General features: G+C 39.6%; 1 long non-coding RNA gene across 8 annotated transcripts in view; it reads right to left on the bottom strand.

Moving 5' to 3' along the window:
* Positions 1–606: 606 nt before the first annotated feature.
* LOC135451803 (uncharacterized) overlaps positions 607–25,969 on the bottom strand; it is a 101,495-nt gene continuing 76,132 nt past the window's right edge. For 6 of the 8 annotated variants that reach the window (XR_010441441.1, XR_010441439.1, XR_010441436.1 and 3 more), the window contains 3 exons: positions 14,355–14,465; positions 6,908–6,953; positions 607–1,578 (listed from right to left, as the gene is read on the bottom strand). This is a non-coding gene — a long non-coding RNA (uncharacterized LOC135451803). Of the gene's footprint in view, positions 1,579–6,907; positions 6,954–14,354; positions 14,466–17,702; positions 17,789–25,969 lie in introns of all 8 variants that reach the window. The other 2 variants (XR_010441442.1, XR_010441438.1) reach the window with 1 other exon arrangement.

Here is a 25,969-nt window from a genome sequence, read left to right on the forward strand (position 1 = left end):
TGGAAAGTGTTGATAGCACAGGGATGTTTTAGCTATGGCTGAGCAGAACTTACACTGCCAGGGCCTTTTCTGCTCCTCATCCCCTCCAGCAGCAAGGGGGCTGGGGGCACAGGGATTTGGGACAGGGCACCCCAAGTGACCCAAGGGTGTCCCATCCCTGATGGGGTGATGGAACCTGGCTTTTTGGGGATGGCTGCACACCTGCCTGGACATGGGAAGTGAGCAATGAATTCCATGCTTTGCTTTGCACTCTGTGTTATTATTTTCCCTACTGAAGTGTCTTTATCTCAACCCACGTGTTTTCTGGCTGTCACTTTTCTGGTTCTCTCCTCAGCCCCACTGGGGAGCAGCAGATCTGTGAAACTGAATTGCTGGCTGGGGTTGAACCATGACACCATGAAAAAGTGATCCTTTCTTGAAACACAGCATGAGCATTTTCATCTGCAAAAGGGGCAAGATCAATATTTAATTACCTCAGGAGGAGCTGGGAGAGCTGCCCAAGAACACCGTGCAAAGGGCCACTGACCAGTTAAAGAGAGAGCAAATTCTGCTCTTATTTAAGATGTGTCAACACCTCAATAGGAAGGTGTGACTTGTGCAGCCCAGCCTGTGAGACAGCTCCCCTGGGCAATGGGGACACTGGTTAAGCAGTGGCACTTTGGTATGGCCTTGAGGAGAGGTGTGAACACGAGGCACAGGCATGGTGCTAAAGCACATTCCCCCTGCACTGCTGGTAAAGGTGCCACCAGTTACCCAAAGCTTCTGTTGTAGCTTCATTCTGCTGGCAGGACTTACCTTGATATGAATTTCTGGAATAATTCCAGATATGTCATGCACATAAGAATTGGAAACAAAGCATTTATTGAGCTACATGGTTTATACACTGCTTTGTGTCCATAAACTAAGTGAATTACTTCTTATGTGCTAAAAATGTTCAGTGTGTCTCAGATGCCATGTACACAGCAGAGTAAAATAAAATTTGAAACAAAATAAAAAATATTTATACATATCATATTTATATACTTTTGAATTTCTTCTCTTCTGACTTTGTGTTTTATATTTGCAGTTGAAACATTATGCTAAACTCCTTGGCACACAAACTCATATCCTTTTACAAGTCAGTTGGCTGCCTTATAGTGCATCACTCTATTGGAAAATCACAGCTGGTGAGAACTGGCACATCATGGAAAAATACAGAGCATTTTACAGATATTTTGGATTCTGAAGTGGGCAGTTGGGGAAAGACAGTGGAGAACCCTTGTCAAACAAAAACTGCATATGCAGAAACTCCTCTGTGCCAAGAAACTCTGGATAACTCAAGAATGCTGCCTGCAGACAGTGCACTGATAAATCAGCGTGAAATCCAGTCAGATCTGAAGGAAAGACTCACTTTGGCATGCAGTGATCGTCCTCCTGCCCCTTATTCATGTCCTGTGAAAACTTCAAGGCACTTCCTTGTGTGGCACATCCCAGGAGCACTGGTGGGCAGTGACTTCTTGTCTCAGTGCATCTCAGATGGAATTTGCAGCATTTAACATCTAACAGGGGCTATGGTGGAGTTACCTGTGCATCAAAAACCTGAAATAAGGGACAAAGTAAAATATCAGCCAAAGTCTGCTCAGAAGCATAAAAACTGAAACAAAGAAGAAAGGCATTTGGTCTGCATTGTAAGAAATCAATATTCTCTAGTGCTATTTCTTAGTGGCAATTGCCAGTTGAGTTATGCTTGGAAGAGATGTCAGAAAATCAAAAGCCTGGTAGGAAAAGGGTATACTTCTTGTGAATACTTCTAGTCCTGTCCTTCCTACAGCCAGCAGTGACACTACCAACACCAGAAGGTAAAAGTCTTGACTCTGGCAATGCAGTCTAGAAAGGCTGGGCTGGTAGCATCTACATAAAATGTATTATAAGGCCAAAGGCTCAATAAATTGATCATTTCTGGAGAAATCTTCATTCACACGACACTCTGCAGATCCACACAAGGACACATTGTCACTCTAATGCCTGGAATTCAGCCTCCTTCCCCAGCAAAATTAAGCTTTGAAGCCACCAAGATTTATGATGATGCATCAATGAATTTTTGGCAGAGTTTATTTTAAAAAGAGGTCCCTGACATTACTAAGCAGTAAAGCAAAGCTTTACTTCTTTACTTTAGTGAAGCAAAGCTTCATTGCTATTGAAGGTAAACTACTGTGTGCCCTCATGGCCAAGAACATCCTAGGTCAAAAGTCAACCATCTTTGGGCCAAGTGATGACCTCCAAAGAAACATTAAAATTATTAACATTAAAATCATTAACTGCCTCTGACAGAGCTCATAGCAGAGCTCTGTCCTGTTGGACAGAGCCTTTCAATACAGAAAGCTTTTCCCTCAATGGAAAAGTCCCTGAAAATAGAAACATGCATGTGGACCATTCATTTTTAGAATAGTTAATCATAATTGATCCTTACACAATGAATAGTAAATAAGAGTTTTTATTAATAATGAATAATAAGACTGAATTATAATGGTGTGTTTATTAGGCTATCAATAATTAACAGGGATTTGCCATTTATTGTAAATACTCTTGCTCTTTCTGTTGCAGCTTTGGATGGCACAATTTATATGGTAATTTTATATGAAACAGCACCAATTACAGCATGGCTATTACAATAGAGTAGAAACAAATGATGACTTTTTCATTTTATTCACTTTCAGCACAGCCTGCAATGTAAACATGATCTAGAGAAGGGAATAAAGAAGTTTTGTGCAACTGTAATAACTATAGTTGGTATTTAACTTCCCCCAGGCAATCACATAGCAGAAGTAAATACAATGGGACACAAATGAAGGCAGGCATGGGCTGGAAAAAAGGGTATCAGGGTTTTTTAACTAAAAATGCCACTAGTTACAATAAAAGTTTGCATTTTTAATCATTGTATTACTTGAAGACAATTGCCACTAAGCTGTCCACAGCATTTAATAGAGTCTTGAAAATTTCAGGAAATACAGCCCATCTTTAAAAATATTTTAAACCAATTCTACAATCCTGCCAGAGTCTGCAGCTTTGATATTAACAGTCAGTGTTTTCAGAACTGCCTTGGATGAACCTGGGTGGCACACAGATGGCAAGTCATTTACATGATAAAAAGGAGAACTGGCCCATCTCTGGATCCCGAGGGGGTGCCGTGACCCATTAGCAGAGAAAAGATGACCTTTACTGAATAATAATTGAGAACTATTACTAAGATAATTACAAAACCAATTGACTGCCAGAAGGCCTAGACCTTGGCTCTCCAATTTATATAGCAACTGCTGGTTATCTGTACAGAAAAAAAGACAGGCTTAAGGTTCACAAACACCATAACCTCAACATCTGCCTGCCATCTAAAGATAATGATCTGGTATTAATTAATTTGAACAGTGCAGTCGTTGCAGAGGTAAACTGCATCACAAATCAGACACTTAACATAAGCTGAAGTTATCATGTTTCCATCCAGCCTGTATTGACAGGAAGAATGCTCTCAGGTAAATTAAACTGTTGCAGGTCACAACATGAAAATGAATTAAGTCAATTCTCTTTAACAGGGAACATGATTGCAACTCTGTGCTGGGTGCTGCACCAGTTAACATGATAAAAGCTTTTTAAAAAACGTTTTGCAAAGTGCTCCTATCATATCATTTCCTAGTGCACTCACCTGCAACTGCTTTTCCAGTTTCCCTCCTCTACAGGAAGGAGGAGACAGAAGTTATTTGCCTTTGTTAATTTTCAAAAGAGGGATTTCAGGTAACAAAACTATTAAAGGGTGACGCCACCAATTCTCTGTGAGGGAAATCCTGGGCAGCACTAAGAATCCATGTAAGATCCTCTCGGGCTTCTCCCATGTCTTCTGCAGGCATATGAGATATAAAAAATACAGTCAGCACACCATATGTGTTGCTGATTGGATTTCCAAAATTATCCTTCCTTACATTTGAAGGATATTTTGAAGCAGCTTTCAGAAGCAGAAGGATTTAACAACTTAGTGCCAAGTTTCACACCTGGGAACTGATATTTAGTAATGTAGAACATCAGAAATACCTGGAACTCTAAAAAATCATAGCAAGACCTCCTCCTTATGATGGAAACAGCTGAAATTACTGTGACAAATGCTTTGGATAAAATGTTCTTTCACCTAAAATCCCCTTCTTGATTTTTAACTCCGCTACCAAGTCCCATAGTTGGGATTCTTTGAGGACTCTCCACTAAAAGGAGCGTTACAGGTAGTCATTCTTCAAGGGAGATAATTTAAGTCACAGCATGAAATTTATATAAAATTCAATTCACATTTGAGACCTGTAGTAAAAAAGAGCTGCCAACACTGACAGAACGCTTGTTCTGCATGACAGAAATGCTAATAGAGACAATTTCTTACCCAAGAAGTACCTATATAATAGCATGTGATGGGAAAAGGAGATAATGCATTCAATTGACAACAAGATGTGTGAGTTAGAATTCAAATTAATGAAGAGTTTAAAAAAAATAGCATTAGCTGTACTCTCAGGTGAACTATCTATTCCCTACTTAAAACATGTAAAATAGCTGGGACACTTGCTCTGAACTTCAGGAGTCCCACCAGCTGCCAGGTCACATCCACAAAGTGGACTGATTTGGGATTGAAGGTTTAGATTAGTCAGGATTGATTGATTTAGTTTTTAATTTTTTTTTACAGCTCTACTTTTCAAGGAGAAGTGTTTTGGAGGAAGTAAAGCACCACTGGCACTTCTGTGGGAGTTCCTTCTTCTTCACTTTGTCCTGACTGGGACAAACTCTGGATCAGGAGTGCATGGAGTTAGGGCTGATAGCAGCACTGACCATGAAAACTTCCTTACAGACAGGGTTTGGGAAAAGCCAATTGCCAATGATCTATTCATATTCAAGTTTGGAGTAACCAAAGCATGGCATCCTCAAGACCTGGCATCAGAGCTTAGGAAAGTTTTATTCTGGTGTAATGCCTTTGTTTACAAAGACCCTGGCTTAGAAGACAGCATAGTTTTATTAAAAGTCTTGGACAATTTATTCCTCTGAGCACTCCTGAGTCACAGCAATTTATTATATTTTTCTACCGACCTGATATAAATAAAATCTGAAAAAATAGTGAATATATGAATAGATGAATATATCTTCTAGGAGAAAGGACATCAGTGGCAATCAGAAATAGGAAGAAGATAAATACTCTATGAGACAAAGTGAATCAAGCAAAAAAGTGTTTGAAAGAGTGGAATCACATTCTGGTAGGAAGAGCTGCTGGAGGAACTCACCAAGACATAAAAAGGAAGAATGGGGATTAGGGCAGAGTAGGTGCACACATTTTTGTATTAAATCAGCACTGCAACAGTAGCTGACACTCCTCAGAAAATAATCCTCTGAGTTCCTTGATAGGGCATTTTGGATACAGTTTATGGCTTAACCCCACCCCACCAATTTGTCTGAGCACTCACTGTCACACATCCAACCCAGTGCAATTTCTGACTTGCTCAGGGAGAATAGGGAACATTTAAATCACTGTGTCCTTGGAAACAGGAAAGCATCTTGCTCTGGGTTTGGAACTATTGCAAGTGTCTGGTGGCACTTTCTACCCAGTGATTGTGGGGAATCTGTCCACAGGAATTGACACTGAAGTCACTCCATTCTCTGTGGGTTATGTATTTGTGCTGTAATTCATCTTAGAAAGGTTTCTGGTTTTGAAAATTTCCTGTCAATCACCCTATTCCCATCAATAATCCCTGTGATATAAGAGGTTTTCAAGCAGTTTTTTCTGAAAAGACTTAAGCTGTAGGATGGCCCTTATGCAGCTTTTGACTGTTGTAATTGCAGTAGAGATCAACAGAATTGGATGCTGTTCTGTCATCCTTGACTGGGCTCCTGGTGCTAATCAGGAGTTGGAAATTGCACATTCAGATGGATTTAGAGACATATAGTATGTGACAATTCAGCAAGCAGTAAAGAGCATTGTTTTGAATTCGTAAAGGTTAGTGATGCAAGCTGCAGTGACTAAAGATTTTTGAGTCTTGAAAGAAAACCAATTAGGTGTAGGAAACAAACACATTGCAGTAATGTAATCTATATTTTCATACATTTAAGGCCAGGAGAAGAGATTAGTTCATCTACACTGAGTTTTTGTTTCAGATGCTTATATTCCATCCAATTACCTCTGATATTGAGCCCCCCATTACTTGTGTTCAGGCAAAAAATAACTTTCAGAAAGTATATAGACTATGTTTGAAAGTCCCCAGAGATGACGCCTACCATTTTCTACTGCAAGTTAGCCTGCCCCAAAGTTTAATTACCATCTCTGTGAAACAGAGGGAAAACAGCAGTGCTTTATTTCTAATTTGAAATTGTTTTGCTTTAGCTCCCAGCTACTGGTTCTTGCTATATGTTTCTTCGGTAGATTAAAGAATCCTGTAGTATTTCATGTTTTCTTCACAGAAAGGTGTTTATACAGGCTTAACTTTCTTTTTTTATAAGCTCAACAGAAATCTCCCACTGGAAAGCATTTTCTCTGCCCTCCAAAACCTTCTTGTACCTCCACTTTGTACATATCCTTTTTTTTCTTTCCTGCAGCACAGATAGCAGGAACATTCCCAGCATTCTGCTATTCATCTGTAACGGTTAGAGACTTTAATATCACCACACTACTTTAAATTCTGTTTTTATCCATAACCTTAAAGGAATTTTTACCATAATGAAAACTGAGCAAATTTTGCCATTGAAATCATGAGGGAAAAGAGATGAGGCATTAAATGCAAGCCAATGTACTGAAGGAAGCAAAAATAATAGGTCAGATTTAGAGCCCAATAGACCAACCTGCAGAGCAAGCTGTATAAGCAACCCACACATTACAATTTTTTTCCCATAGTACTGGAAAAAAGCATTGCCTCCTTACCTGAAAAGCATGCATACATTTTCAGCAAATCATATCTTGGAGTGATCTAGAAAGGGAGGAGGAGAAAGATAACTCAGTTGAACATATAATGGCTATGACAGAGCCTTGGTTTTGCATTTGATATTATGATAATAATGGTATTTTTCTAATATCCCAAGAGCTGAAGAGATGACCAAATAAATACCCTGCTCCCCAGCAGCCTAATGCAGACTTTGAAGGTGGTCACACAATTAATTACCACTTCCTAAGACTCTTTAGAAACATGAATACTTCAGCTTTTCCTGCCATAATTGGTTAAAATACAAAATTACTGGGAGGGAAGGTGGGGAATTTGTAGAAGCAGAACAAATTCTGAAGCTTATGAAATCACAGCTTAATTTTAATGGAAAACAGTCAATTAAATAAACATAACAAACAATGCAGGTAACAAATCCTGTTAGCCATGAATATGTCACACATTTGTTAGGATGACCTTGGTTTGTGTGACACAAACTGGGCACCAGATGGACAGCTGCCTGGGGGAATTATTTTTTCTGCCAAAGTACCAATATTCAAGTCAATTTTCATACTTACTTTCTTTTGTTCTCTTTCTTACGGATTTGGACCAGCATAAGTTCTTTGTTATTTTTCATAATCACTTTTCTCCTTGGGCATCCTTATGCTTATTGGTTTGTTATATTGGTCTCTATCTGTGCAATGATCTGTGTTTCTATGATTTCCATGGATTTATTATTCTTACAAGAATCAGCTTTAGTTCTGCAACTGTCATGCTTCATTTCTGTTAGAAATCTTAAATACCTATATATATTTCTTATGGATTATGAGTCACAGTTCACAAGTATAATTCTGAGCTTATAAAAAATGAAGTGATGTGTGACATACAAACATGACAGATAAAACATTTTTAAAAGACCCTTAGTCTACTTTTATAAGCTATAGCTGCACTTCTAGCTAAGCACAGCTGCCAGTCAAAGACTTAAATGCTTGGTTTTATCCCTCACATGGCCAACAACACAATTAAGTGAAAGCAAATGAGTAACCCCCCAAATCTGACTCAGATAAACAAAAAAAAAAAAAATTAGGGATCACTTCAGGATTATTCAGAACACAATCAAAGTTCAAACAACATGACAACACAGCCTGTCTGCTGTGAGGTGCTTTATTTGGGGAAAATAATTTTCTGCACATCCAAGTGCACAGGGTCTGCCCAAGTGCAGCCCAATTATCTTTTATAAGCTGTGTAAAGCTGAAGGTAAGGAAATTAAAGTTTTAGGAAGAGTCCAGATATGGTATGAAATATGCTTTTCATTTAGGATAATAAAATCATGTTCACAAAAAAAGCACTGAAAAAGATGGCAGAAAAGGCAACAGAAGGTGTAGCCATGCTGAGCAATGTGCACATTTAGTTTGTTCATTTGTTCAGGTGTACAGCAAGAGGAAAGCTCATCACTATGCCAACCCTGGGGCACCTGCCTCATTCTTCTCAAGATATTTTGGAATCCTGTTTCTATGAAGAAACTGTGACTCATTGTTTCATTGGAATTTTTATGCCTTTGCTGTATAAAAATACTGATTTCAGTGATTGTTCATACAACAGTCTGAGCTTTTTGAAATCAATCTTTTCTTATAATATCCAATAACAGCTTTTCCCAGCAGGCATATTTAATTTTACCAAATCCCACATCAGCAGAAGCTCATTTCTTTCCACATACAAAGCTCAACAAAGACAAATTTCTTACTTTGTGTTCTGATTTATTGAGACCATAACTCATTTTTGACCAAAGAAGCAAAGCCAGAAGTCAGTCCCTTTTTTTTTCATTAAATTGACCCCAAAACTTCCTCACTACTGAAACAGCCAGTCAATAAAATCCTAACTAAACAGTTAATTTGTATTAAGAGCTGAGAAAAAAGTATGTATACCACCAATATAAAGCATTTGCAAGCTCCTATGTTTTTGCTGCTTGCATATTTGCAGATCATTTGGGTGCTGAGTTGAACTTCAGCACCTGCTCAGGGACAAGTCTCCAAATGCACTCCTTTTTCTGGGGAGAAAAATACAAACTCACATAGTGCTGGGCCTAATGAGGCCAAGCAACCTGCACACAGCAGTTGGAGAGTGAACTATAAAACTGGAGAAATCACTGAAAATTAATGTTTATCTTGAGGCAATAGCTGAGGCAGATATAACCTCGTGTCATTGTGCATCCCAGGTACTGCAGGAACAAAAGGAATCACCTGTCACCATCTCACAGTGGAATGGTTTCCCATCTCTTTCTGCTTTCCCTGCCTTCTGCACCAGTGCACAGCCCCAGGGTAAGGCTGCTCAAGCAGGAGCTGGCTTTTCCCCAGGAGAATCCCAGTTTTAAAACCCATGCAGATAGTCTTTGCTCAGTTCATGGCAAAAACAGTCTACAGGGCACAATGCATTTGACAACCATAAGAAACAAAAATCAGATTATTTTTGCCTCTCCAATAGTCTGTGTTGGGTCAGACTGAAGCATTGGTTACCATTTTTTTCAGGAGGAAAGCAGCTGGAAGGTTGTTAATATTGACTGATTTTTTTGCAGTAACTTCTCATTTCACACTTTCTGAGCACGAAATCAAGCCATTCCAGAAAATAAAAGATGTGATGATGAAACCCATTTAAAACAACCTTCTGTCTGTTGAAGCAATTGTTGAAGTTAATTAAAATAAAGCACCCAACCTCTGACAGAACAAGATGATGGCACTTAGATTTTGGTTCCAGCACGTGCAAGGAGCAGATTCCAGGGACTGGCTCTGCTGCTTGGATGCAGCAGCCACTCTCTCACACCAACATGAGGCATAAAGCACCAGGCTTGATGCTCTTATAATGGGATTTAACATGAAAGGAAAGCTCTCAGGTACCTCTGGTTGCTATGGAACCATTGACATTTTCTGTTGGAAAGTAATTTGTCCTCAGTATAGTACTAAATTAGAAAGTAAGTAAATGGTATGTGTGCAATATTGAGGACTCTAATTGCTTTTGAATGCAAGGTAACACCACCTGAGCAGACCAAAAAGCTGAATGCTGCATCTCCCATAGTCCAAGAGCAGCAGTGACTCTGAGATGGCCACTCTGGGGCAGGAGAGCTGCCTGCCTGACATCCACACCCTTTTCCACCAGAGGAGACTCTGGCCCAGAAATTATTGAGCACCCTCCTGTGAATTATGCAGTAGTCAAACAAAGATTTCAATAAATTCCCAAGCACCCAGCTAGGTGAGACTGGGAGGTTTCTCAGAAATATAATTAAGGAAGGTTAGAAAAAGAAACGTGAAGGTTGGGCAAGGCCTTTAAGATCATTGAGCCCAATCATTAACCCAGCACTGCTGGGTTCCCCCTAAGCCAGGTCCAGCAGGGAATGAGCAGGCTGACAGGTAAATAAGAGCAGGAAGCTGAGCAGACCCTTTGGATCAGGCAGGCCTGCTTCTAGGAGAACCTAAGGAAACCTCATTCCAGGATCATCCCAAAGTTAATACCATCAGCACAAAAATGGCCTTCAAAAAGGGTCTGGAGAGTCCAGCATGAGTGCGATCCTAACAAAAGATTTCATTTTCACATTCCTCTGGAATGGGCTAATAGCTTCCATTGCAATCAGCAGCTCAGGTCACAGACCTGAGTGTAAGAATGATCCTTTCCCCAAATTAGTTATTGGCTGCCTGGGTCTCAAAGCAAAATCAAGTTGTAAAGGTAATCAGGATAAACAAATAGATACCATGATTTCCTCCGAGCAACAGGGCAGCAAGATGTGTTTGGACATTAAGAACTACACAGCTAAAGAATATTATTGGGTCATAAATATAATAGGACAGCATGATTTTGGAAGTTTTCTTGGGTTTATATGAATAATAATATAGAATGTTCTTTTGTATTTCTTTCCTTTGTGCATTGAATTTGGTGTGTATTACCTACACATGAATAATGCAATCTAGCAAAATTGATGGCACAGTTCTTTTGTTAAAGCAGTTATGAAATGAGAAAACAAAACCTACAAGGAAAAGTTATGAAAAAAACAACATTTCTCCAAGAATAAAAAGATGAAGTTGCCTGACCGTTTACATTTGTCTCCTGTGTCATGAATATTAGATCAGATTCTTTTTATTAATCCATTGATAGTTCTGTAAGGCAGCTCATTTTTGATAAACTCTGCCAGGGCTGCTGTAAATACAAAAAAGATTTATGAATTAATTTTCATACGTAAATGACAAAATCTTTTGATACATTTGAAATATGTGCCTCGCAGTGAAAATAGATATATGTGCATGCATAGATATGTATTAATTTAACATTCAGATCAGCTTGTTCTTTTAGAACACAGCTTAATGTCAACTGTTTTTCTGGGGGAAAAGCAGTAAACTAAAAAGGTAATTGACATTGAGGGCATACTAAAAATGAAAGAGATGGACAATCTGTGATCTGGGAATTGTGCTGGACTAAAGGTGTAGTGGGTTTTATTTCAAAAGCATTTCTGTTTTCAAGTACCAATGGGTTGTGCAGCCAGTATGCTGTTAAAACACAGATATCTACAGCTTATTACTGTTATTACTTGAATTGTCTTTATAGATACAAGGCTCAGTCATGAACCTATTAGGCTAAAAATAGCACAAAAAGCATAAGCTCTAAATCAGTCTGCAATTGAAGTTGTCCATGTAATGCACCACAGCCCTGAGGATCTGCATAAAGCCAGAAGTACATCTGAGCTCCACATTTCTGTCAGCAGTAAATCCCAGGGCTGGTTCAGCCCCTCCATTTCCATCCCTTGCCAGTGAGACAGGGACTGTGATGGCCCTGCCAGGACTGTCACTGCCTGCACATGCTGAAAGGGCAGCAAGCTGAAATCAAATTTTTCTTCATCTCCCATGTACCACAGCAGTGAGTTGTGTACCAGGGCATCCGTGCTGACACTGCAGAAGTGTGGCATCCTCCTCCTCCTCCTCTGCATCTTTCAGGCATTTTACAGAGCAAACTCAGAGTCATTCTTTAGATTCTACAGATGAGAAGGCTAAGGTACAAAATCATGGAGTGACTTGCTCCAGAAAGATGGATGTCTTGTCTTCTCCATGGATCATTAGTTAATATAAAATAACACAAGCTTGCATAGCCCCTTGAAATGAACATTTTAAAGTTCTATAAATGAAAGACAGAATTAACCAGCTCATTGCTAGAGAGAAAATGAGGCAGGGTTGATACCCATGAGGTTCAGTCCTGGATCACCTCTTTTGTAATCACTGTACCTGTCTGGGCACTTTGTTGTGTGTTCTCTTTATGGAGCACACACTGTTGTTGTGTCCTCAGTTCTATTTGTGTAAATTCCCTGGAGAAGAGGCTTTTAATTGTGGTACCATCCACAGGCACTATTGATTAATTCATAATAATCACAGAGTAAAAATATATGCAATATCCTGTGAGAAGAAATAAAACAGATTGAACCTCATAATCTGCTGTGTGCTTCATCCTCACTGTCTGGGACCAGAATAACTTTCAAAAGCACAGAGATCAATTTAGCCACCCTTCCTGGTCTGTAGTGTGCCCTCACACTCTCTGCACCAGGACACACTTTATGCTGTGAATTATTCTGTTCTGACATTGTTTTGACCTAGTTTTAACATTCCTATAACCTGTGGCTTGGTGTAGGGGGGTCAGGCCAGAGGCCAGCAGGGTAATGGGATTTGTAATTCTGAAAGATCTTGTTCTATCATATGAAATTGCCACACAGTGCTCCTGCTTAGCAGCCTGCAGTCATGTACTAGAAAGCCAAGTAATACCTGAGAGTGATGTAAACCAGCTTGGTCTGCACTAAACCTGGGGTTACACCTGATGTAGTAACTCTGCATTGTTTTAATAACAGCATAACACCCCTGTTACATCCTACAGAAACAGAAATGCCCCTGTACATGAAGAGAAAGTAATAGATACACCTAATGAAAACACTTAAGTAAGAAAGTCAATAAAAACTGGTAGATGAGTTAAACATATTTTCAGTCAAATAAAAAGCTTAGATATACTAATTAAAAGGTTCTTTTCAACATGTACTGTATATTTTATATCAGCTGTGTCCTGAAGCCAGACTACAAGTCTATCAATAAAGGCATTTGTCATGTGCTTACAGAATACACCCCTCAAGCTTATTTGGATTACATGAATCCTTTTAAAGTTATACAGAAATGTGGCGTCTGCAGGCAGACATGTTGACAATCCATGTCCAGGAGCATTAAAAATAAATAAGCAGGGGAAAAGATAAATACAGAGAAGGATTTTGTATGTCCCAGTTAATGCAGCATGTCAGGGAGCTGATCTGTCCTCCACCAGCCCACAGAGTGAGCCATATATTATTTCTTAGTAGTAACAGAGACAAGTATTTCATTATGACTCTTCATTATAGTCTCACAGAGACTTTGCCAACTGTGCATCACGTTCTCCTGCTCTGAAATATATTGGCTTAAATTCCTTTAGTTGTAAAGCTTCCTTATTGACACTATATTTCTTCTGTTTATTTACCTCATTACTCACTTATGTTACTCTTCTCATGTTAGCCTGACTTATATTGATAATCTAACTGTAAAATTGTACAAGCCATTCATGTCAAGACCTGTTCTTGTAGTTGGTTGCAAAAACTGAGTAAGAAACTCTTAGCTCAAACCAAAATATCCCATAATGCAAAAGACATAAAAAGCTTGTAAAGCATATGTTAGCTTAATTGCTAGCCAAGATGGTGGAGTTTGCAAAGTCTTAACCTCTTCAAACAGACATTAATAAGGAAAAAAAAAGTAAAAAAAGTAATGAAATACACATTGATAAATGTTATTTTGTGTTATCAGAAAAAAATTACAGTTTTATGAAAGACAAAAATGGAAATAAATAAGAAAGCTATGAGAAATTAAAAATAATTTGAATAAATCTTACTTCTTTATTTTCCTGACATTCAAATATTTCTGTTTGTAGGTGACCAGAAACCAGGCACATATTTTGTTGACATCAATAAAACTACTTGGGCTAAATTCTGGTTTAGTTCATGTCAGAATGTGGCTCACCATCAATCCATTTCCCAGGTGACTAAATTCAACATGTGCAATACCCTCAGGACATTGTATTACCTGCAAGCAGAGTCTGAGAGATGGAAGAGGTGAAAGCAAAGCTCTGATGAGGTTTGGGCAGGGTGGGCTTTCCCTACACCTCACTTAAGGAAGCAGTTTAATTCTAATTTCACCACAGCATTAAGGAGTACACAAAAAAGCACATTGGTGAATTACAAAATGCATCTCTCCTCCCAGTGTTCCCAATGTAATTTTGCTGCCCAAGGAGCTCTAAAAGGAGCACAGAGATAGAAGGGGCTGGGAGAGCCGGAGCACTTCTATTAACCTATTAACTCACGGCCCCCCAGGCCTTGTTCATCATGGTGCCTATCAAAGTGTCAGTCTTTTCTATTACCTTCTCCTTCAGAAGATGTCTGTCTATCATTGTCATGCTCTTCCAGCAGGATTATCCATCATTTTGGGTGAAGCCAAATCATTCATTTTCATGGCTGTCGCTGTTAGCGAGCTGGGATAGAAAAAAAAAAAGTGTTTTATTCAACAAAAGATAAATGATGGGATTTCACTCTTAATCATTTTCTTTTATTACTTAATCCAAAAGGTTGGGAGGAGGCTCTGCAGTTTATTATAGCACCAGTCAGAGGCACCATTATATTTCAGGGTGTAGCAATACGTCCTGCTTTCCAGCAGCTTATAAAACCAGCCATAAACATTAACTCCAGGCAAGAGTTTGTCACACTGCTCTTGATTCAGAGCAGTGGTTGACTCCTGTGGTTAGCACTGGGATATCCCTTCCAGGGCTTTTCTGAGTTAGGCTGAGATTGCTGGAGCTCACCGTGGGTTGGTGGGATGAGCTGCAGCCTTGTGCTGCTGGACCAAGGGTGCCCTGCTGGGGATTTCACCAACTCCAACTCTGCCTGAGTGTCAGGTCAGAGCTCCTTGATCTAGGTTGTTATGATTTCAATTATGTCTTGCTTTTTTATGGAAAAAAATTTCAAAATTAAATGCTTAAAGCAAAATAATCCTGTTGTTTGGCCCCATCAGCCTCAGCCATTAAACAAGATGGATAGAATAATACAAGGTGAACTTTCTAGAAGTTTGGGCATAATTTTTTTGACTGCTCATGGCCCTAACACACTTTTCATTATCTACATATTTAATAAAGTTATCAGAAGAATTTGTACTGAAATATGTAGATATTTCAGCAAATGTATTAAATAAGGCAAACAGCCCAAGTTGCACCCTATTCCATATTAATGTCCTGCAAAAGTCAGTCTCAAATCTTGATAATGTACAAATTAAGGGACTTTTGTAAAGCAAAAGTAACAGTGTCTGCTTTTGGCTTACTCCATGTTGAATAAATCCTCATCGGTTCTCTTTTTTTTAACATGAATTTTATATTGACTCTTCAGTCACAGGAAACTAAGATCCTATTGCCCCTGTTCTGTCACATATAAACACTAAGTTTACATATTCTGTTTCTCACCTGCCTTGGCTTATTATTATTATTATTACTATTACTACTACTACTATTATTATTATTATTACAAGTTTTAGAGACTCAGTGATTCTGAGATAACTTCTGCCATTTTAGATTTGGTAAAAACTGACTGCACATTCAGAATTTATTAGCCATTGGTAGGTAAGCAGCTTAAACAGATTAAAACAAGTCATGGGCAAAATACTTGAAATGAAGTGGTAATTGCAGTTGCTGTAATGATGGGAAACATAAAATCTTATATCAAGGAAGAAAACATCAGAGAAATGTGACACAGTAAGGACAAACACCCTAAGCTCAGCGGTGTGAGTGCCTGGACATCCTAGTCCTGGTGAATTTCTTCTTCTACCAGGTTCTGATTGAAAGACCAATGAAATAAATGGGGAACCACCTTTTCACTCCACTGGGATTTGGATTAGGCCATGGGGAAGAGAAGGAGATACAGGCTAAGCCCACATGGTGTCTGGTGTAAACTCCTCACATTCCCAGCCTGCTGGGCACAAGAGAGCTCCAGAGCTGAGCCCCCTAAGCAGGGCACTGAGCCCCAGCTCCCAAAGCCTGTGGAAAGGCAGAGTGAATTATCCAGAACTCAAAACAGCTCTGCTGCAGCCACAGGGCTCCTGGCCAGCTTGGCACTTCAACCAAACAAACATCACATCTGCCTGCTGAAGTGCTCCAACATCTGCCTGAAAAATCCCGCATAAATAAACCCATCCCTGTGCAGCTACAGTCATGGAGCATCCCTTAAAATTCAAATGTGACTGCACTGCAAAAGCCTCTAAATATTTGTACAGAACTAGAGCTCAAGAAATAATTACTTGGCTAAATCTTGATAGTCTGGAGATGATGTCTCATTACTCTGCAAAGTCAATTGCTCAAGTACTACTAAAGACAACACTTGAGAAACATTGAGTGTCTTCTCATAATCACATTCCCAAGAGCTGCATTTGTCAGTGCTGTCCATAAGTGGTTCCAGGATAATTGTGCTAACCTAATAAAACCATATGTCAAATTCCACAGAACACTTGAAAATCAACTAGAGCTCTTAAAATGCAAAATTTGTGGTTTTTAAATTAAAACTTGTACTTTTTTCCTTCTCAGACTCCCTTCTCTCCCCAAGAATGTGTGCATGCAATATGATGGATGTTCATTCTATAGCATCATCAAAGGATCTGTAAAGGTTCTCATTATGAAGGTGCTGATTATACAGCCTGTGATCTCAGCATCCTGGTCCTTTCACCTTCCTCTCACTGGAGGGTGAGGAGGTTTTCTCCTACAGATATCCACAGGTACCTGAAAGGATTCATCTCAGACTTTTGAACCCAATGACTGCCATAAATCTCCTGCAGTGCAATGTATTTTCTGGGAGGAAGACAACTACATATTCCCTTTCCTAATTATATTTTTTAATATATTCTGAGAATATTTTGAATTCTTCCCTTGATTCTTTCAAAAGTCCTTACATTTTCCTTACTTTTGTTTCAGCAATAGCACTCAGTACATAGATACCTACATAGTAAAGAAGTTCACCAAAATTACTATCCAGTTTTAGTGCTATCAAGGACAATAAAGCAAAACTCTGCAGGAGATGGGTAGGATACACCTCCATTGACTCATCAAATTAACCATATTAACAGGCAGAACAAAGTGAAGATTCACCTAAATCCTCCAAAATCACTCCCAACCCTGTCTAAAAAAGCATAATTCCCATCTCCAGCTTCAGGCTGACAATCCCAGACACAGAATTCTACCACTAGGCACTAGGATCTGGTCTGGTTTTAGTTAATACAGCTAACAAGATTCATAAGGGTAGTAGTTTGCACCCACTGATGTGCAAGAGGAGTGGAAACAGTGTGGGATAAATTCTGGGTGAAGAGCTGGTATCTGCACCCATCCTGGCAGACCCAGTGCCTGTGCATGGGATTTTCCCACATTTTGGTTCCAGCCTCTGCACACCCAGATCCACCCACCCTACACACACATCATGTGCAAGAAAAGCCATTTTGCTCTCGACCTTTAGCCTCACATAAAAAAAAAAAGAGACACAGCAGGTTTTTCTAGGAATCTAATTTTCTTGCCAGTTAAGTAATAGATATTGGACTGTAATTGGGATAAATGTCAGGAAATTTCCACCAAAACTTTTTGTAAGATCTGTTCAGTTCTCTTTAAAATGTAGGGGGAAAAAAAAATCTCAAGGAAAGCTGCCTTGAGTCAGGGGTATGTATTTGGAGAACACTGAGGACTCACATTTGGAGGACACCAAGGGTACCTTGCAGGGCTATGATCCTACAGCACCTTGGGAAAATCAATGCTCATCAAAAAGGAATTCCCATCTGCAGCCAGAGCAAAACAGGAAAGTGTTACACTTGGATTTACCAGACACGTCCCACACATATGAAGATCACAGATGGTAAAGTTTCAATCAAATATAGGTGTTCTGGGTATTTGCTGCTACAGAGTAAATAAAAATCATATTAAAGTAGACAAAAGAAGCTGACAAGGAAATTATTAAACTTAAGCAAACCCAGCAATGATGATAGAAATGGATGTGGATTCTGAATTTCTGGATTAATTCAGTGGCTCCTATAACCTAGGGAAAAAAAGGCAATTCATGAATAGCTTCAAAAGGCACCATTTCTATCAAGAAACTCATGGATTTTTAACTGCAGCTCATAAAAACAAGGGACTATAGTCATTCACTCAGCTTTTGAAACTGCTGGTTAGAATGAGAGCAGGGATGGATATGGCCAGAAGGGTCTCATTTAAATAATATTTAAAAGAAATCAAGATTTATTTCCCATAAGTAGAAGAGATGCTTTTTCCTTGTGATGCCTCTTATTCTGTCAGCTTAATGAAAAACAGGCAGCTGAAATAGCAAACTTTTTTCTTTAGTTATGAGTACAAATTCAGTTGTTCACTGTCAGACATTTAATTACAATTAGAGACACTGAACATCAGTGGAACATAATTTCTCTTTGGCGTTCTAAACAGATACAATAAAGGAAGTAGAATCTTAATTTTTCAAATATGCCTGAAACTGAGCTTGTCCCTGATCAAAAACCAGAGACTTGATCCCCTCTCTCACCACTTTCCTCAAAAGGGTTAGAGCAAAAAAATGAAAATCAGATGAATCACTTCTCTGAGCCATGAGCCTCATGTACAGGTGCCACAGGGCCATGCATGTGGCCCTTTTTAGGGTCTGACAAAACACAGCAGCCTCTGTAGGAACTGATGTCCCCATGGATAGGCCTTTGAGAGGGAGAAGGGAATTTTCTTTCCTCCTGCCTTTAATTTTTCAGCTGAGAAGCTGCAACTGGGACACAGCACCAGCACAAGCAAACTCCCAGTGTTTATGTAAATGAGAGCAGCAGCTATTGAGCAGGCTGTGAGGAGTTTAGAGGAGCACAATCAGAACAGTTAAATGCCTGATGTGGCACGCAGGGCGTGGGATGTGTGCACACTCATCAGCACACGCTCCCTGTTTGACAAATTCCCCATCCCTGAGCAGGGCCAGAGCTCGACCCGCCCCAGCTGATAATGGGGGCTGGCAAGGTGTGCCCCAGGGAATCACCTTCTGAGCAGCCTGGGAAAAAGCTCGATGAAAATTAAGGGAATGGGAGGGATCTCTGCACGAGTTTTGTTCCTTCAGCTTCTCCAAAGCAAATCAGAGATCTTGCTCCCTGCCTTCAAGGGAGTTTTGCTCTTCTGTTCCAAAGTTCCTTTGAGTTAGTCTCACTGGTGGATTTCTTTGAAGAAGGCTCTAAAACAGTACCCTTTATAACTGAAAATATAAAGCTGTATATTAAATTATTTTCAACAAGAAACTCAGCTTATCATGGTTTTTTCTTTCTTACCCCAAAATTCTACTTTCTTGTCAGTAGTTCTATTTCTTTTATCCTGCTCTAAACTATTTTATTTCTATGGTGTTTCTATACAGCAGCCCTAGTCATATTTTACTGTCATACATTTTTACTACATTGCATAATGCTCTACAAAATCATTTTATGCAACACTTGGGTGTATCTACTCATAATACTTAGATTAGGTTTTCCCTCTTATTGTGTATTCTGCCTCCAGCACAGTGCAATGCACAGGGGTTGTCAATGGAAGGATTTCCATTGCCTTAACTGAGAGATGTAGAATGCCTGTAACTGCTGAATTTGAAATTTGTTTTGGTATTTTGCCCAAGTATACAGAATTTAATTTAAAAAAAACTCAAAATCAAGAAACAAACAGCAAGTTCCTGCTACTCTTCAGGTAAGATGCATTGTTTTCTTTTTCTTTAAACACTTTTCTCCATTGTTAATGTAGTGATAGCAATGGACGATTAAAACAATAATCTCCTTTCCTCCCACCTCCCTCCCACCCATTTTATAAATAGGTAGCAACTACTATAAATTTCTGTCATTTTTCAAATGTCAAAGGATAACATCCTAGAGCAGCAAATTCTGGGAACCATTTCGTTTGTTCCAGTTGTGACAGCTCTTGTTTTTAATTTTGGGGACTTCCAGTTTAATAAAGCTTAACAAACAAGACCTGGTCTTTCGGGTCTCTCTCTAATGTATATCTATAGGTAAATCTGTATGGATACAGTGATGAGTGAGTTCCTGCACTGATATGCACATCCATTTATACATTTTTATCCTGGCTTCACACAAATTTAAACTGTTTCCATTGTGATATGACATTTTTAAAAATCAGTAAAATAATTTGCAAAACAGTTTACAGTAAGAGGGGGGAGAAAAAAGCAATAACTACAGCAATCACCTAAGTTGGGACCAGCTTTTCAACAAGTAAAAAAGTGGACTTTTTCAGACTTCTCTGCTACCATAAGCATGACTTGCAGCTAAGAATATTTTCTAGCTGTCAGATTCCAACCTGTTATTTGTTGCTGTGGAGAATTTTTCTGTCAGCCTCCCTGTCTGCTTTTCAGGGGGTTACTAAAGAAAGGTGGAATGAGAGGTAAGACACATCCTTACCTTTGTAAAGTAAGTTATTTTTCATAATTCTAAAAATAAAAATTCACCCTAGGACAGACACTTAACTGCCTCCATCTCAGCTGCAGTTGAAAGTTATGGAGTTGTGTGCCAGTAATATCCTAACACTGCAAATTCACCATAAAAAAACAATTCATGGGCTTGAGATGTACAGACCCACAAAAATCCTAAAGCCAGGTGTGACTGCAGTGACAAAAGCAGATGCAGAAGGTGGAGAATAAGGGCAGATCTGCTTCCTGTGTGCAGAAAGGTTGGGTCACTATCAGAGACACAAGGCAGAAGCAGGAGCCAGCTGCAGTCCAAGCTCAGAGCATCGTGCCACAGAGCACAGAGGGTATTGGGATGAAGGAATTGTGTGTGAGTAGGGCTGGTGTGGGAACAAATACACAAACACCAGGTCTGACAGCTCACAAGGGCATGGCAGGAGGGAGAGGGTCAGCAACAGAGGGTGGGAGCAACATCCTGGTGTGTCAGAGCTGCAATGGAGCTCCTGTGCACTGGTAGATGGAGAGAAAATGTGAGTCTAGTGGCCTTTGGCTTTTCTTTCTCTTCCAGTCAGCCCTACACTGCACACAGGCTGTTCACAGCAGCACAGCTTTCTGACGGAGCTCAACAGGCAGAAATACTGAGCAACCACCCAACATTAACAGAGAAATAACCCTGTAGTGACAAGACCCTCACACAACAAACACACAGAAAGCAGAGCCAGGGCACGGGAACATTTTGCACTGGGAGGGACAAGAGGCAGCTCCACTGACAGAGCAGGGCCCTGGGCATGCTCAGCCTCTTGCTTCTAGAAACAGGGACCTCTAAAGCCACAAAGGACATCATTTATTGCAGAAATCCATGGTTATGCCTTGCAATCATACAGGGCCAGATGAGGATAACTCACTCATAACCTCAAGGACTACTGGAGAAGTCAAGGACACCATGCTGAAAGAAAGACACTGGAGTGGGTCCTGTGAGCCCACTGTGATTTACCCTATGAACTAAATAAAAACACCGCTAAGGGGGAAAAACAAAGAATTGAAAATCAAAACCTTAGGCCTTGAGCAAACCTTACAGATAGAAAGCAGACAACTTGATTTTGGATAATAACACATCCTCCATCCTCTCCCTCCTTCATTAACCTTTATCTTTTGTTATTAGCAGTCTTGGCACCATGGTGCTGAGCTGAGCCCAGCAGGCTGCCCAGGCAATGACATTTCAGAGATTGGCAGAGCAGCACAGCCCATGTCAATTTAACACTATCTTGAGTTTTTTAACTGCACAGCAGGAGGAGAACTGGCCTGTTCCTTTGGTACCTTTGAGAGGGAGATGAATAAAAATGGTAGTGGGGGGTGGGAGCATGACAGGGAGACAGGAACTTAATTAGAAAGAGAAAACAGACTGGAAAAATATACCAGTGACATTTTGATAATCTGGAAAGCAGACATCACATCCCAGGCAAAACATTAGATTATACATTCTTTTCTCTCTAAACTCTATCCTTGTGGAGACCACAGGAAAATAACCTGAAGGTTTTTTGGCTGCTGCATCTCCCTCTTTCACTGAACATTGGCAGAGTCTATGATAGGTTACTTTAGACAGAGATAGGAATAGGACAAGACAGGACTTAAAGAATTCTTTGAATTCATGACTTCACCCCAAGACTAAAATGATCATTAAAGGCCATCTTCTATTAGCCTGTCAATATAATGGTTGGTTCATAGTGATGAACCAGCCATGAAAAATACTCACCTGCCCTTAAAATTCATCTGTCAAACAACCAAGCTCTCTGTATTCAGCTGGAGACAAAGCTTTGTCAAAAGACTGTAGGGAAATAAAAATTTTAAATTCTTTGGGATTTTGACTGCTCTGATAGAAACAACAATAGAGGAATAACTATTACAACTGTGTAACATTTATATCATCAAAGGACTTATCTCAGGTGTACAAGCTCAACAAGCAAGAAATCTGTGGCAAAGTCAAGAATTTTGTTTGGATATCACCAAATTCCAGGAGAGTTTTCCCCTCAATACTAATGTATAAATGAATAATAACAAATCCTGTGTAGGGATGTTTCCTTTAAAGATTAAATCAGAGCTATTATGGCTGGAAATAAAACTGTCAGGACAAGCTGTAGGGCCTGTTGTCTGCAACATGAAAAATACTAACTATGTTTTAAAATAGTAAGTTAATTTGAATTTTCCTTATGTCTTATAAAGTCACAACAGTAAAAGAAAAAAAATGAGAGGGAAGGAATTAAAAAAGGACAATATTTATTCAGCCAAATGCAGTGATAACTGTAAAAGACCTGTTTACCCTCAAGCCTCAGTTTAAAGTTTACCAGATTCTCCTTATGGAGCATGAAGAGCAAAGCAAAGATGGAACACCCTATCAATAGTGAGATCAAAATGGAAAAGGGTGGTGAAAATGTGATGTCAATGTTCTAGAAGCATTTAAACAAAAAATATTTCACTACCAACAGACATGAACTTGAAAGATTGAATCTTGAAAGTTATTCACATAAAGCAATGTTCAAAGACTATTAGCCATATCATTTTCCTAGCACATTTGCACTATGAATGAAAAATTCTTGCTTTTAAAAGAATTAATTGCATTGCATTGCATGTTTTCAGTTTAATTGATGGTCCAGTAGTATGTCTGGTTTTCCCTTTCCTTTCAAAACAGAATTGTTTAAGCAGACAGAAGTTAGACTCAGCTCTTTTGATTAGCAAAAGCTGTTGCCTCCAGTGTTCACTAATTGCTTTCTTGTAATGCAGAGAAGGAAGCACATTTTTTTGCATGTGAGTTCTGGCTCAATTAATTCTTTAAGTGACTTTTCAGTATGTTTCCAGAAAATACTATGGAAATAAGGTATTTTCTGTCTACAGAACTTACACATATTTGATATATTATAAATGGTTTAGGCCTAAGGAGGGTTTCTGTAGCACTGCTGACCTAGAACTGAGGGAGATCTTGAAAAGATTTTCTGTATGATTCTGCACTCCAAAAAAGTGTGTTCAAGAAATGAGGCAAAACAAAACTTTGCAAGTAGAGTCCTGGTAAATGGTTACATGCACATGCCTATATTTATATACAGCACACAGGTACTATTTTCCAGCTGCTGATATTTATTTATAGTACATAGGTACTATTTTCCAGCTGCTGAGTGAGAACTGTGACAGGCTCCTTAGTGAGACAGACCTGCCCTGTGCTGCTCTGCCATTACCTGCCTTGGGAAAGGGAAAGGGAACTGCTGCTCTGATAACACTGTTTGTCATCCTGGGTTGATGCAGCAGGGTGGGATTGAATTATTCTCATTTCTTGTTTATTTCCCATGGATTTTCAATAGGAATATTCTGCTGTATGAGAAGGAATACCCTCTAAGGTTAGGTGTGAGCTGCTGGCCTGGGAGCGAGCACCTCTGTGCTGAAGAGCCAACATGCACTCAGGGCAAGATCTGCCTAAACCTCTGCTGTGCCTTGTTTTTGGAGGGACAAAATTCTGGATGTGAACCAGAAAGATGTTGAAAGGAGCAGGTCTCAATTCTGAACAACCTCAGAGCAAAGATTGTGGGGTGTGCTCCTCCCATCTACCAGGGGCACCATGACAGAGGGTCTGGATTTCTCCTGACCACTGGGTATGGAATAAGCTGTTGAGTCCTCTGAATCTCATCTGGGGTTTGTTAAGTCAGAGGACAGACCTGGCCATAAGAATTTCCACTGTTTTTTCCCTGCATAGGAAAGAAAAAATGAACACAACACCTTATTGGTTAGACAGTTCATTTGCCAGGAGAAGAGTGAAATGTTCCTTCAGTGATTTTAATCTGCTTGAAAAGTATGTGTTCATACCAGAACCTCTGAGCTCTCTATTTCCTCTTACCCTACAATGGATATTTCTTGTTAAGGTTCATTTGCTATTCACCAATAATTTTTCCTTGCATCAGAAAGGATGGCTGCACTTTACAGCTTTACAGGATGGCTTCCTGTAAAGGATGGCTTTACACTTTACAGAGGGATAACAGCTTTCATTCCCATCTCCTCTTTCAAAATCCAGATACAGAAATGCAGAATTGCTTTTCCTGGGGGCTGTCTAACAGTGCAGCAAGGATGTAAATGAAGAGCCACGTTTCTTAATTGTCCTGAACATCCTGAACATGCCAGCTGCAGCTCCATTTTCTGCTCTGATATCCAAATTACAGCCTTGCAGAAGCCATGTTGTTTCAACACCTCCTCCTCTCCTGTGGGCAAAGCAACTCACACCATATTCCAGCAAACTGCTGGACCAGTGCTCCAGAGATAAACAAAAAGGTAACAAAAGACACTCCAGCCTATGCTGATAATGCCAACTATCAGTTTGCTATAATTATTGCATTGCTTTTTTATACAACCCTAATTTGTCTTTTTTATTGTATTTTTCCTGCTTGTAGTAGATCACATCTCCTCTAGGATGAGTGCCACCTGCTCCCTCCTGTCTCAGCAGGACAGAAGCTGGTCCCCAGTGAGGATGGGGGACTATGAAGTTAAAGCAGCAGAATATTTTTAGAAAAAAGTGCTTTAGAGAAGACAATGGTCTCAGTATAAACAAAGAACTAACAACTTATACAGGGAGAAAGACTGTAAAAACCAGAAAACAATTGAGGGGAATTCAGCTGAAGCCAGAACCAGCACACAGACCCTGACCCAAACTCTGTGGTGCTGTATTGATATCTCCTGTCATCACCAGCTCATGAACAATGAGTGCACAAGGCACAGCTGGATCCAGTGAGGCTCCAAAGCCTCTCTGAAATGCTTCCTATGGCACGAAAGAAAAAGAAAAATCAACATCATTAACAACTGATTATGGGTTGTAGGTTTATACACAAAGCCTGCATACATGGGCACATTTCTTATTTCATGTCTTTGACACTTAATATTGGCTTTCATACATCAATAAATCCCTGCTGTATACACATAAAAACCACTAAAATCATTACAAGAATCTTTAAATAGACTGAAACCTCTGCTGAGCTATTAAGGCAGAAATAACAATGCAAGCTCTTACTTAGGCTAGACAAAGCAAACCATCTGATTGTAAAAAAAAGAGACCTTCACTTTCTATGAAGAGAGGACAATGAGAGAAAGGAGCAAATGCAACTTGCCTGAGAGCCCAGGAAGGGGTGAGCCCCATGTGAGCAGGGGACACTGCCCAACCCTGCAGGGCTTGGGGCCTCTCCCAGTTAAATTTACAGGACAAACAGGCTGAATTGTCAGAGTCCACTGGCACAACACCCTTGTAGAAGCATAAAACAAATACTGCTCAAGGATGCAAAGTACTTCAGCAGATGGAAACAATGCTGCAGTTTGTGTATATATTTACATATATCAAGGTGTGATATCCCAAAGCCCTTGGGTCTGGAGTTTCTGTTCCACTAAACAGAACAAATCCAGTGTCCCTTAGTGAATCTGTGGCCTCCAAGTCCCTTATAAAGATGGCCTTGAAAATTCTAGTGTAAAACATGATATAATACAGGTGTAAGAAATTTCAAGAAGG

The sequence above is a fragment of the Zonotrichia leucophrys genome, chromosome 9 (assembly GCF_028769735.1).
Source record: "Zonotrichia leucophrys gambelii isolate GWCS_2022_RI chromosome 9, RI_Zleu_2.0, whole genome shotgun sequence".
Classification (NCBI taxonomy): domain Eukaryota; kingdom Metazoa; phylum Chordata; class Aves; order Passeriformes; family Passerellidae; genus Zonotrichia; species Zonotrichia leucophrys.